This window comes from Salvelinus sp. IW2-2015, linkage group LG13, assembly GCF_002910315.2.
Source record: "Salvelinus sp. IW2-2015 linkage group LG13, ASM291031v2, whole genome shotgun sequence".
NCBI lineage: Eukaryota > Metazoa > Chordata > Actinopteri > Salmoniformes > Salmonidae > Salvelinus > Salvelinus sp. IW2-2015.
Window position 1 is genome coordinate 1164174 of NC_036853.1, and position 14208 is coordinate 1178381.

At 41.7% G+C, this 14208-nt stretch overlaps 1 pseudogene; it reads left to right on the plus strand.

Moving 5' to 3' along the window:
- Positions 1–520: 520 nt before the first annotated feature.
- Positions 521–14208, plus strand: part of LOC111971779 (ethanolamine kinase 1-like) — a 41001-nt pseudogene continuing 27313 nt past the window's right edge.

Here is a 14208-nt window from a genome sequence, read left to right on the forward strand (position 1 = left end):
ATCTACCTTAAAGTTGTAAAATCTGGAACTTCCCCTTTARTATATTCCATGGCAATGAATTAGCGCGATTAGTAATACTGAATTGATGCTAAATAATGCGATGTTTAAWACATTTTCAAGAACACCACAGAGATGGCTATGCTCAGACAGGATGCCCAAAAGGAAYTTTGATAACCCAACTGGCATGGCGTGCTGAGTCACTGGACATAATGACTGGACGAATAGGTGACAAGGTAGCACCCGTAATGACAGTTTGAGCCCACACCACCGCAGCACATYGCTGTGTCTGAATGCTGTACTGAACACTATGTGGGTCTGAGCACCTTGGTTGTTCAACCAAGCATTACATCACTTGGTTGAACAACATTCCACTTACTACTAGTTTGCCTGAACACCGCTCAACTTTTTCTGGCTACCGTTCAACTTGGTCTAAATACTAATTAACCAGATTGGGCTGACTACTTCTGATCAGGTTTCAGACCCTGAACCGTCTTGAGCGGTGACCCTTCTTCAGGGGGTCATGGATTGTGGATCTTAAGGCCCCAGAGGTCAGCTACTGCACCTGGATGTGTGTGTGGATGAGAAGGAGCCTCACAGTGGTGTCCTAGAGATTCTCAGCAGACTGAGGCCCCAGTGGAAGCCACAGGCTATCCAGAGGAAGGTATGTGAATGGATGAGAGGTATCATGACAAATCTAAGTTGGCGCATCAGTATGTCAGTGGGCAGAAATTGGCAGAAAATGACCTAATTTCAAGCATGGTTTTGGTTCTAATAATGTAATTTCAGCCAGTTTTGACCACTGGAATGTAAGTAAGAAGTATTAGTATTCTGAGAAATTAGTACACTCTTMGAAAAAAAGGTGCTACCTAGAACATAAAAGGGTTCTTTGGCTGTGCCCTTAGAAGAACCCTTTGAAGAACCTTTCAGTTCCAGGTGGAACCCCTTTGGGTTTCAATGCACAACCTTTTCCACAGAGGGTTTTACATGGAACCCAAAAGGGTTTGACCTGGAACCAAAAAGAGCTATACCTGGAACCAAAAATAGTTATCCTATGGGGACAGCCGAAGAATCCTTTTGGAACTMTTTTTTCTAAGAGTGTAGTATGTTCCCCTGGTTTTCTTCTGGTGTGCATCAGACCTTGAAAATGTTTCATTGAAAGACATTCCTCTCAACCTTCAACCGGACACTCAGACGTAACAACTTCTGCAATAAGGTTGGACACCGTATTACATTAGTAGAACATCTGTCCTCAGCTAACATAGCTTCTCTGAAGGATATCACACTTAATTTGTGTGTGCAAACAGTGGGGCAATCTCCCAGAGAAATGGGATCCATGTTTGTCAGGGTCACACTGRAGCGAGACAGTGACCTCTCAATCTAGAGTAGGTCTAGTTTAAGCACACAGAGAGGTGTGCAGCTACACTGAGTGTACAAAATATTAAGAACACCTGCTCTTTCCATGACATAGACTCACCAAGTGAATCCAGGTGAAAGCTATGATCTCTTATTGATGTCACCTTTTAAATCCAGTTCAGTGTAGATAAAGGGAAGGAGACAGGAGACAGACAGAAGGATGTTTAAGCCTTGAGACATTCAGAGGGTGAATAAGCAAAAGATTTAAGTGCCATTGAATGAAGTATGGTAGTAGGTGCCAGGCGCACCGGTTTGAGTGTGTCAAGAACTGCAATGCTGCTGAGTTTTTCACAAYCAACAGTTTCCTGTGTGTATCAAGAATGGTCCACCACCCTAMGAAYATCCAGCCAACTTGACACAACTGTGGGAAGCATTGGAGTCAACATGGGCCAGCATCCCTGTGGAATGCTTTCGACACCTTGTAGAAACCATGTCCCAATGAATTGAGGCTGTTCTGAGGGCAAAAGGGGGTGCAACTCAATATTAGGAAGGTGTTCCTAATGTTTTGTAYACTCAGTGTAGTTTCACTGACTGGGTTGTGTTCATTWGACATGAAACCGAACAAAACGRACTGAAACAGGGAGGTACTACATGGACTTTACGTTTCCGTGGCAAAGATGAAAAGATTTCCTACTGCAAAACTTCATAGATGTTGAGATTTCACATCTATTCATTACCAAGGCAATGTGAGATCACRTATTCATTCAATGAATGTAGTGGTTCTCATACCTCTATTGAAGTACRAAACAAGTGGTCTAATCATCTTTTAATAAACCCCATCAAATATTTTTCTAATAAAACGAGGCAAACACCTCTCCTTGAACCAAGCACTGTGTTTTGGCGTCAGGAATACAGCTAATTGTTCTTGCCAGGTAATTGAAGAGCATGCATCCTCTAATTTGTATGAAAAAAACCTTCCTCTGAATCTTAGAATACTGATCCTCTGGTTACCACAGTCAGTAAATCAATCACCTTTAAGATGGATCAACAAAGCAAGCTATTCTCTGTTAGCAGAGGTTCGTTCCGTGTAAGGTGACTGCACATCAGCATATATTGTTATTGGTGAAAAAGCCTATGGGTACACACTGGTTGAATCAACGTTGTTTCCACATCATTTCAATGATTAAGTTGAAAATTAAGTTGAACCAACKTGGGAATAGAGATGCTCACCACATTGTGCAAACCCAGAACCAAATCTTCTGTACACCGGCCAGATAAAAATTGTTCTAAGAGTCTGTCACGAGAGACAGTGTAAACTCCCTCAAGTTCGCTACAACATTTCTGATTGCTAGCCAACGAAAGGCAGATTCTAGATAGTATACACCCCTCACACAAACGGTTTGTAAATGCATGGTCCTTGCTTCATATTCAAGAAAAGGTTATGGCGTTGATTTCTTGCTCCGACATACCACGTCGGTCTGATGACAAAAGCCGGTCGTATTTGATCACAATATTTTGTGTTAGATGTGGCGTGTTTGTTGAAGTGTCTCTCATTCCAGTGCTATGAATACTTCATCAAATGTCAAGGCGACAATGTTTGTTCTCTGCCGGTGTTTCGTGCGGTCCCTTCGGAGTTTGAGGACGCTTTGGGCAATAGTGGAAGTGAGAGAACGCTCAGCAGGCAATGAATGGAAACAAACGTGCAATGATGAGGCCTTGCTTGCAAAGACAGGCCAACACAGACTGCATGTGGAGGGTCTGATATTGCTGACAAAGGCAATATCATAACCACTGAAAAGTGTCCTGTCGGTGCTCAATAATGCAAGTTGCCTGTAGGGTTTGTCCCTCAAATTTTTACAATCAGTTACTTTATACACTGGAGTGACTATAAACGCTTACAAGAACAATGTTTAAATGTGTCYTTTTAATATTCCCTCAGATTAAAGGGATAGTTCACCCAAATTACAAAATTCCATATTGGTTTAAGCAGTTTAAGGAACAAGGTAAGACAGCAATCCATGTTTTGGTTTGGTTTACCTAGCTACTGTCTCCAGGGAAGGTAATGGTATGTCATTTTGTAATTTGGGTGAACTCTCTCTTTAATGAGTAGAACCAAACCCTGCTGCCTGCTCCCTCCCTAAGCGAGTCTCTGCTGGCTTTGAATAACACATGGGTTTGTTCTCTTAGTGTTTATTGGGTTCAATCATCATAGAATTGTTATCTTTAAGGTATAAAGTTGGAAGTCATAAACTCCTGTGACCTGTCATAATACCATAACTTTAAAGGCAATAGAAATACCTCCCAATTAAAGTGTTATGCAATTACTTTAAACAGGAACTAACAGGAACATGTTAGTTTCATATTGAATGTTGTTGTTTACACACAAGGGGCAAGCCCATGCAGAACACTCCATAGCACAGCATCACTACTATTTTCCCATTTTAATCTCATGTAGTATTGACCCTATCCTGACATCACTACCACCAGACTATCCACACTATCCTGACATCACTACCACCAGACTATCCACACTATCCTGACATTACCACCACCAGACTATCCACACTATCCTGACATTACCACTCCACCAGACTATCCACACTATTCCTGACATTACCACTCCACCAGACTATCCACACTATCCTGACATTACCACTCCACCAGACTATCCACACTATCCTGACATTACCACTCCACCAGACTATCAACAGTATCCTGACATTACCACTCCAATAGACTATCGACCCTATCCTGACATTACCACCACCAGACTATCGACACTATCTTGACATGGTTGCCTTGTGTTCAGGTGTTCCCGTTGGGCAGGGTTGGGCAATTCCAGTCCTCGAGTGCCTGGTTGGTGTCACAGTTTTGCCCCAGCCCCATCTAACACACCTGACTCCAATAATCACCTAATCATCATCTTCAGTTTAGAATGACATTTGATTAATCAGCTGTGTTTGCTAGGGATGGAGAAAAAGTGTGACACCAATAAGGCCCTCGAGGACCGGAGTTGCCCACCCCTGACCTAGTGCATCACCAACCAGCTGATGGGCTGCTTCGTGAGCTCACTCCAAGAATTGGGGGACCATGCAGGTGCTTGTGTACGGGAGGTTGAAAGAGCTCTACGTGTACCGGGAGAGAGTAAAGGAGATGTTCCAGACACGACTGCGCCCTGCAGATCTATTGCAGCTTCCAGAATGGCATCTGCTACGAGTCTGTGAGGGAGACTGTGTTAGATGACGCACAGCTCATACAGCCTGCCATGAATAGATATCTGTGAAAAGTTATACAATACTAGTCAAAACTTTGGACACACCTACTCATTCAAGGGTTTTTCTTTATTTTTACTATTTTCTACATTGTATAATAATAGTGAAGACATCAAAACTATGAAATAACACATAGTCATCAAAAAAGTGTTAAACAAATATATTTTATATTTGAGATTCTTCAAAGTAGCCACACTTAGCCTTGATGACAGCTTTGCACACTCTTTGCATTCTCTCGACCAGCTTCACAAGGTAGTCACCTGGAATACATTTCAATTAACAGGTGTGCCTTGTTAAAAGTTAATTTGTGGAATTTCTTTCCTCTTTAATGCGTTTGAGCCAATCAGTTTTGTTGTGACATGGTAGGGGTGGTATACAGAATATAGCCCTATTTTGTAAAAGACCAAGTCCATATTATGGTAAAAACAGCTCAAATAAGCAAAGAGAAACAACAGTCCATTAAAACATGAAGGTCAGTCAATCCGGAAAATGTCAAGAACTTTGAAAGTTTCTTCAAGTGCAGTCACAAAAACAATCAAGCGCTATGATGAAACTGGCTCTCATGAGTACCGCCACAGGAAAGGAAGACCCAGAGTTACCTCTGCTGCAGAGGGTAAGTTCATTAGAGCTATCAGCCTCAGACACATCTCAACATCAACTGTTCAGAGGAGACTGCGTGAATCAGGCCTTCATGGTCGAATTGCTGCAAAGAAACCACTACTAAAGGACACCAATAAAAAGAAGAGACTTGCTTGGGCCAAGAAACACAAGCAATGGACATTAGACCGATTGAATCTGTCCTTTTATCTAATAAGTCCAAATTTGCTATTTTTTGGTTCCAACCACTGTCTATGTGAGAAGCAGAGTAGGTGAACGGATGATCTCTGCATGTATTGTTCCCACCGTGAAGCATGGAGGAGGCGGTGTGATGGTGTGTGGTGCTTTACTGGTGACACTGTCATGATTTATTTAGAATTCAAGGCACACCAGCATGGCTACCACAGCATTCTGCAGCGGTACGACATCCCATCTGGTTTGCAATTWGTGGGACTATCATTTGTTTTTCAACAGGACAATGACACAACACACCTCCAGGATGTGTAAGGGCTATTTGACCAAGACGGAGAGTAATGGAGTGCCGCATCAGATGACCTGGCCTCCACAATCACCYGACCTCAACCCAATTGAGATGTTTTGGGATGAGTAGGACCGCAGAGTGAAGGAAAAGCAGCCAACAAGTGCTCAGCATATGTGGGAACTCCTTAAAGACTGTTGGAAAAGCATTCCAGGTGAAGCTGGTTGAGAGAATGCCAAAAGTGTGCAAAGCTGTCATCAAAGGGTGGCTACTGTGAAGAATCTCAAATATAAAATATATTTTGATTTGTTTAAAACTTTTTTTGGTTACTACATAATTCCATGTGTGTTATTGCATGGTTTTGATGTCTTCACTATTATTCTACAATGTAGARAAAATTGTCMAAATAAAGAAAAACCCTTGAATGAGTAGGTGTGTCCATACTTTGACTGGTACTGTATATTTACACACATACATACTGTACAGATCTGCAAACATGACCCACAATTCACAAAAAACTACAATTGACCCATATTAGGTTTTTCCCAAGGACCATTTGAACAGTGTCAATCCACTGGGTCTCACACTGGATCGGAAAGTTAATTATAACAGTGGAGCATGGAAATGGAGGGATGAGGGAATGGAGGGATGCGGGAATGGCGGGATGAAGGAATGGCGGGATGAGGGAATGGAGGGATGAAGGAATGGRGRGATGAAGGAATGGAGGGATGAGGGAATGGAGGGATGAAGGAATGGAGGGATTGTGTGTGTGTGTGTGTGTGTGYGTGCGTGCSTGYSTGYGTGCGTGCGTGYGYGTGCGTGCGTGCGTTCGCGCGCGCGCAAAGTAAAGTTGGGGCGCTAATTCAGATTTGGGTCTGGAGGATGGTTTCTCAGTGGGTACCAGAGTAAAGGGTATGTCTGTTTTTCAAGACACAGTGATATATGGCCGTTATGTCTATAACAGTTTGATGGCTCCTCCAGTTATGCTAGTGGACAGAACCCAGACAACAGATTTGGCTCCTCCAGTTATGCTAGTGGACAGAACCCAGACAACAGATTTGGCTCCTCCAGCTATGCTAGTGGACAGAACCCACACTGTTAGCCGTTTTTGTAATTTTATCAGTAACTTACCCTATTAATTAACAGTACGATACTTTATAAACTGAATACAGTAGATAACTGTAGAATGCACAGTAAAATATTGTACATTAGTTTTACAGTACACTATCAGAACCTTCTGGAATTGCAACAGTAAAACACTGTAGAATGCACAGTAAAATACCGTAAACGTGTTTTACAGTATTAATTATGGTGCATCGTGAGAAAATGTTGTGGGCGGGGAAAAAGTCTCTGGCTCATTAACATATTTTAGGGCATGCCATGCAAAAGGCTATATTTGTTACCATGAATATCTCAGTATTGTATTGGCACTATCCAGAGATATATCATAAGATATCTTGTTTTAATTACAATTATTTTGAAGACCTTAACTGCATCAATATTTTCAGTAATGGTTACAGAAATGTTTTACTTTCCATGGCTGGGATGTGTTTTTTTTTATCAATCTTGGTTGAATGCACTGACTGTAAGATGCTAAGATGCTAAGGGCTCCTGAGTGGCGCAGTAGTCTAAGGCACTGCATCTCACTGCATCTCACTGCATCTCACTGCATCTCACTGCATCTCACTGCATCTCACTGCATCTCACTGCATCTCACTGCATCTCGCACAATTGGCCCAGCGTCGTTAGGGTTTGGTCAGGATAGGCTGTCGTTGTAAATAAGACTGACTTAACTAGTTACATWAAAAAWAAAAAAAATGTAAGGAGAAGAGCACCCGCTAATTGGCCAAAAGGTAAACGTAAATGTAAAAAATGTATGCAAAGAACACTGGGTAAAATGTCGCTGCATGGGTAATTCCAGTAATATACTGTAAATTAGATTACAGTAAATTGTTCCCCGTAAAATTGATTACAGTAGTTGCACTGTAAAATAAATTACCTTAATTTACTCGCCAATTTCTGCCAGTAAGTTTATGTCGTTGTTACAGGAAATGTTTTACAAGTGCAGGACACAGTTTGACTCTCCAGCTATGCGTGGATAGTATTCACACAGCAGTGACTCCTCCACTTATGCTGTGATAGTATTCAGAAACAGCAGTTTGATCCTCCAGCTATGCTAGGGATAGCCATTCAGACAGCAGGTATGACTCTCCACGCTATGCTAGTGGATATGATTCAGACAGCAGTTTGACTCCCCAGCTATGCTAGTGATAGTATTCAGACAGCAGGTTTGATCTCACTATGCTAGTGCGATAGTATTCAAAACAAGTCGTTGACTCCTCCAGCTATGCAGTGGTAGTATTCAGACAGCAGGTTTGACTCCTCCACTTTATGGATAGTATTCAACAGCAGGTGTTTGACCCTCCAGCTCATGCTAGTTGATAGTATTCAGACAAGCAGCGTTTGACTCCTCCACTATGCTAGTTGATAGTATTCAGACAGCAGGTTTGACTCCCTACTATGCTAGTGATAGTTACTTCCAGGGGAACAGCAGGTTTGACTCCTCCAGCTATGCTAGTGGATAGTAATTCAGACAGAGTGTGACCTCCAGCTATGCTAGTGGATAGTATTCAGACAGCGTTTTGACTCCTCCAGCTATGCTAGTGGATAGTATCAGACAGCAGTTTTACTCCTCCAGCTATGCTAGTGGATAGTATTCAGACAGGCAGGTTTGACTCCTCCCAGCTATGCTAGTGGATAGTTTCAGAAGCAGGTGACTCCTCCAAGCCAGTACTAGTGGATATATTCAGACAGCAGGTTTGACCTCCTTCCAGCTTATAGTGTGATAGTATCAGACAGCAGTTTGACTCCTCCAGCTATGCTAGGTGGATAGTATTGCAGACAGCAGGTTTGACTCTCCACTATGCCAGTGGATAGTATCAGACAGCAGGTTTGACTCCTCCAGCTATGCTGTGCGATACGTATTCAGACCAGCAGGTTTGACCTCCTCCAGCTATGCTAGTGGATAGTTCAGACAGCAGGTTTGACTCCTCCAGCTATGCCTAGTGGATAGTATTCAGACAGCAGGTTTGACTCCTCCAGCTATGCTAGTGTGATAGTATTCAGACAGCAGGTTGGACTCCTCCAGCTATGCTATGTGATAGTATTCAGACATACAGTTACTCTCAGCTTGCTAAGTATAGTATTCAACAGCAGGTTTGACTCCTCCATCCTATGCTAGTGGATATATTCAGACAGCAGGTGGACTCCTCCAGCTATGCTAGTGGATAGTATTCAGACAGCAGGTTGACTCCTCCAGCTATGCTAGTGGATAGTATCCAGACAGCAGGTTTGACCTCCTCCAGCTATGCTAGTGGATAGTATACACGACAGAGTCGTTTGACTCCTCCAGCGCTGTTAGTGCATAGTATTCAGACAAAGTTTGACTCCTCCAGCTATGCCGGGATAGGATCAGACAGCAAGTTCGACTCCTCCAGCTATGCCTAGTGGATAGTATTCAGACACAGGTTTGGATCCCTCCAGCTATGCTAGTGGATAGTATTCAGACAGCAGGTTTGACTCCTCCAGCTTAGCTAGTGGATAGTATTCAACAGTCAGGTTTGATCCTCCAGCCTATTGCTAGTGAGAAGTATTCAGACAGCAGGTTTGAACTCTCCAGCTATGCTAGTGATAGTATTCATAGCCAGCAGGTTTGACTCCTCCAGCTTGCTAGTGGATAGTATTCAGACAGTCGGTTTGACTCCTCCAGCTATGCTGTGCATAGATCCAGCAACCGTAGGCAAACCTCAGCATGGCCATCTTATCCAGCTTGCTCCCATTTGATACCTTTAGCAAAAGCCCACTGGCTCCATGACACCACAAACACTCTGCAAAACATGCACTCTAGCAATCAATAGTGTCCTAAATGAAACAACATTTAGGTTGAATAGATTGCTTAATGGAAAGATAGCAGCTATCTATTTCTGGKCCAGAGTTTTTTTCTGCAATATCTTGGCTCAGTCTCATCTGTAGTTATGGTATAAATTATCCTAGTTTTTTYCCCCTGCAGATTGATTGCGACAGAAATTGGAAAAATCCTCTCGATCGAGTTTGAATCTGACAACCCTGCAGAGAATATTCTGTGGAAGAAAATGGCACAATTTCTCAAACTTGTCCAGCACGCTCAGAGCAGAACACCAGCATCGCAGAGGTGAGTTAACACTACAAGATCTACTTAGACATTTTCTATTTTGCWAAATATTTTTTTGTAAAGCAAAGATTTGCACTTTCCTCTTCTTCCATGAGATGTGTTGACGGTGAAGTCTGACTCGTTTAGCCTGTCTTTTCTGTCGCTATCAGTCCACTCTCTTGCCATGTGGCACCAAGCAGTGATTGGCYCATTGAGGAGGTGGGGGAACAAAGAAAATAAGACATTAGCTCTCCTTCCTCGAACGGTCTCTCTCCATTATCAATCAAATGTTCTGTGTTGTTTACGATTGCTGTGAGGGTTGAGGGGTCGGAAGTCCATGCAAACTAGAGTCAAGCTAGAGTCCTAAAGTACTGGGTCTGCTTTAGCTCTTTAGATTGAAATAATATCACCAGACTGTTCCAGTATGTTCTTTGTGYTTTGTGGAGAGAGGTCAAGAGGTCAAGGCAATTAGCTATGGATTGGGTCATCCATTTAATAGACAACTGCTATGGGGAGATTGGGACCTTTATGATAAGAGAGAAGCAGCTTCCTGCATACGTCTGAGATGGAGCCAACATGTCTCTAGTAGTCTTTTTTTAAACATTGCTATGACAGGACACAGGCAACTAACTTTCTGTGAGTAACAGCCCATATGGCTCTATTCTGAAGTGTTGTCATGATGTGACATTACACAGGGGGGGGGATTATTATTATTATATGATAATGGAAGTATAAGCAAACCATTTTCATTAATCTTTGAAGTAACTAAGGGCTCCGTTCAATCGGTATCGCTGAACCGTTACAGGTTGCGCGATAGACATTTACAGGAAATATCCGATTGAGCTGACATAGGCAGCGTTTACAGTGAATGCAGTCTCCGCTAACGTGGAAATGTTACCTTTAAATTTCAATCACAATGTAGTACTGAACTTCCGTGACACTGATTGAATAGAGCCCTAAGATTATGTTAACAGCCAAGTATGTATACGAAATTGCTAACTTGTAAGCAATTTCATTACATAAARGACATTTCATTTTACAGAGCGTACACCAGCCTTTATCACAATTGCACCGCATTCAGAAGTCCAATAGATGGAGCTATATTGTGATATATTTTAAGCTGGATCACTCGATCCACATTTAAAAGTCTCAAAATGAAATTCATATGACAAGAAAGCATCAAAGAGAGAAGAAATATTATATATCATACTCAATATAAGGTGATTTCTGTAAAAAAAATATATATATATTTTTACATCTCTCATTGTAAGGTGTTCCACTTATACAAGAAATTATTGAAATGTATTGGCTTTTACAGGTCAATAATCAATAAAACATACATTTGATTGCTTTGAATGTGTGTATGAATGTTGTTTCGTACACAGCTAATTCTACTTGTATATTTCCCAGAATGCCTTGCTTTTCGAGTGAATTGTAGCGTTACCACACATGATTGTATTTGTTATACCCTTTCAAAAGCAATAATTGATAACCTTTAAAATTTAAGTGTGGCTTCTGTACCTTTAGAGACAGAAGAATTCTGTATAGAATATTAGGTATTGTTTCCCTGTGTTGTTTTTCTGCTATTTTTTAATGGTAGGGTAGATGTTTTCTCTCTACTAAATGTATTGGTAAGTTATTGTATTTAACAGACTTCAAAGTACTTTTCTTAGAGGCGAGTGGTCTGCATGCAGGCAGGCTGCACACAGGCATCGTGAGATCATTTCATTGACAGTTCAACCAGAAGTTGCCGCCACTACAGACAAGTKAAATGCCTGTTCAGTGGCGCTTCAAAACTATCTCCAGAGAAGGTTTCATGGCGGCTTTTTAAAAGCTGTACCCTTTCAGACAAACAAACATGCTGTAGCCGAGGTGCTTCAAGGCGCCACATTCCATATGTCTGAAAGGGGTGTTAGTGACAGAGACATGGTTGTKGCATTCATCCRTTTTCAATCACCAAGTGAGATCCTAAGCAAATATSTTATCATAAAAATKTAATTATTCCACWCAATACCACCAGTATTCCATAAGCCCTTATTTTAAGGCCCTAGTTTTACCCTAATATAGTGGCATGAAACTCATGGTTTACAGGCCACATCAGGCCTGCAAGTCACATTATGCTGGCTTGAAAAGTGATGTGTGATTCTTATTGGAATCCAGCCAGAGTGAGGAAATCCAACGTTTTGAATTTTTATTCACCCACAACCTGCATTCAGAATGAATGCTAGGTTTTGAAGAGTAAGACAGGAGAATACCTAAACCATTTAAACTGGAACAACCATTTCAGTACCCGCGTGCAATAAGTCCAAATAACAGATTGGATTAGTTTAGACAAATTTATGTTATTTATATTTGAGTAGCATACGATTAATTAATCAATCATGCAAAATCAGAGATATTGAAACAAACAATTCTAAAAATCAACAAGCAATAGAGCATGCTGGGAAACACTGGTTAGTACCACTGGTTAGTAGCACCAAGACTGGGGTTATTTTACACCACTGTGTTCATTTAATATTTATTTAATATTAATATTAAATATATATGAAATATTAATTAATTTTCACTTACAGAGTTCATTTAAAACCTGAGTCAACCTAACAAATGTTACACTGAAAAATCAACACTGTCCAATTTGCTGTGTATCTAAATGGAGCAACAGAAGGACAGGGTGAGMACCAGTCGACACACAAAAGCATCAGAGAGACTTTTATACTTGGGCAATGTATGAGTGCTTGTGAGAGAGTGTGTCTTCCGAGGAAACGTGGGGAGAGGGGGAGCAGGAGAGTGGGTGCACCTGCAGAAGAGCTCTGTCTGAATCAGATAGTCACCCACTGGGGTGGGAGGCAGAGGAGAGAAAGGAGAGGAGATACATCTGTGGTGTTGAGGAGAGGGGGGGAAGAGGACTGAACAGGAGAGGAGAGGAGAGGAGCTAACAGGAGAGGAAGGAGAGGACCTAACAGGACAGAGCCGGACAGGAGAGAACATGAGAGGGGAGGAACGCAGGAAAAGAGAGACACAGTACAGCTGCACTTTCCGAGGAAAGCGTAGAAACCGGGAGAGCAGCCTCCTGCTCTGCTCAAAGCCCTCCCGCTAATTCTCCCATTTGACACTCAACACAAACCACACAATACTGCCATAATCACTGCTGCTCCACTGGAGCTGGTAATCAGATGTAAATAAGGCACATTGATAACGAGCCGCCAGAGGAGGAAATTCCTCTAATTGCTGTAGTAGCTAGCTCTCCAGAAACAGACTTCACTGAGAGACATGAGAGGAGTGGGAGCCGGGAGGCGAGCATCGTCCTCCACGACCGCCTGCATCTGAAAGGCATTGGGCAAGAGAAGGGGGAGAAAGTCCAGATAGCAGAGTGGTGTTACGATGTGAAATGCTTGGGAGCTTGTTTATATATATATATAGAATAGTTGATAGGAATGAATCATGTAAGTTTCACCGARGATGGAGCCTTTGAACAAACATTAGTTTTCATATGAACAGTTATTCTGCAAAGAGAATTAAAAATGAGTATGCATTTTTAAAGAGATATGGAATTTGTAAACCACATTTAATATTACATATTTTCATGAATATTCATGATATAAATAAATTGCCTATCCAGAGCTAATATATGAACGAAATACTAATATAATACAACTATTTATTCTGTACTATGCTATTTTTCTAAGCAAAACTAACAAAAAAACAAGGTTATTCTGAAAATGCAAGAATGAATGCTACAACAAAACTATGTCACAATATATCCCAGAAATCCAGATACCAGTTGTCAGTGAATAGGGCCAAAAGCCTTTATGAGTGATGAGCAAAGTGTCCATTTTGCAACCACAACTAAAAAACGATGGAACAGAGCAGAAGGAGAAACTCTTCCATCCAAATGAGCGTGTGCGGCTGAGGAAGTAGTGAAGGAGGCTGTAGGAGGGGAGAAGAGACCTCTATCATGACTGTAAACAACGGCCTACTTCACTGCATTTATTGTACGTTCCTAACAGACCTCACTAAATTATGTCGACAACTGTGTATAATAACACCGCAACTGTATGTCTCCTTGCATAAATAGGTATAACAGTGTTTAAATTATATATTTTGTGGGGGCCGATTGAAAGGAGACATAAAAATTCATCAGAACGGTACAATGCTTACACAGCATTTCGCAGGTGCATTTTTTTCAAGTAGCGTCCGTGAAAATACGACCTTTGTTGATTGATAGAGCTGTCCCAAGAAGGAAAAACAAGACATTGTAAATAGCATGTAACCTCTCCAGATGATATGGTGTGCTGTCTGGTGTCATAAACAACTTGTGT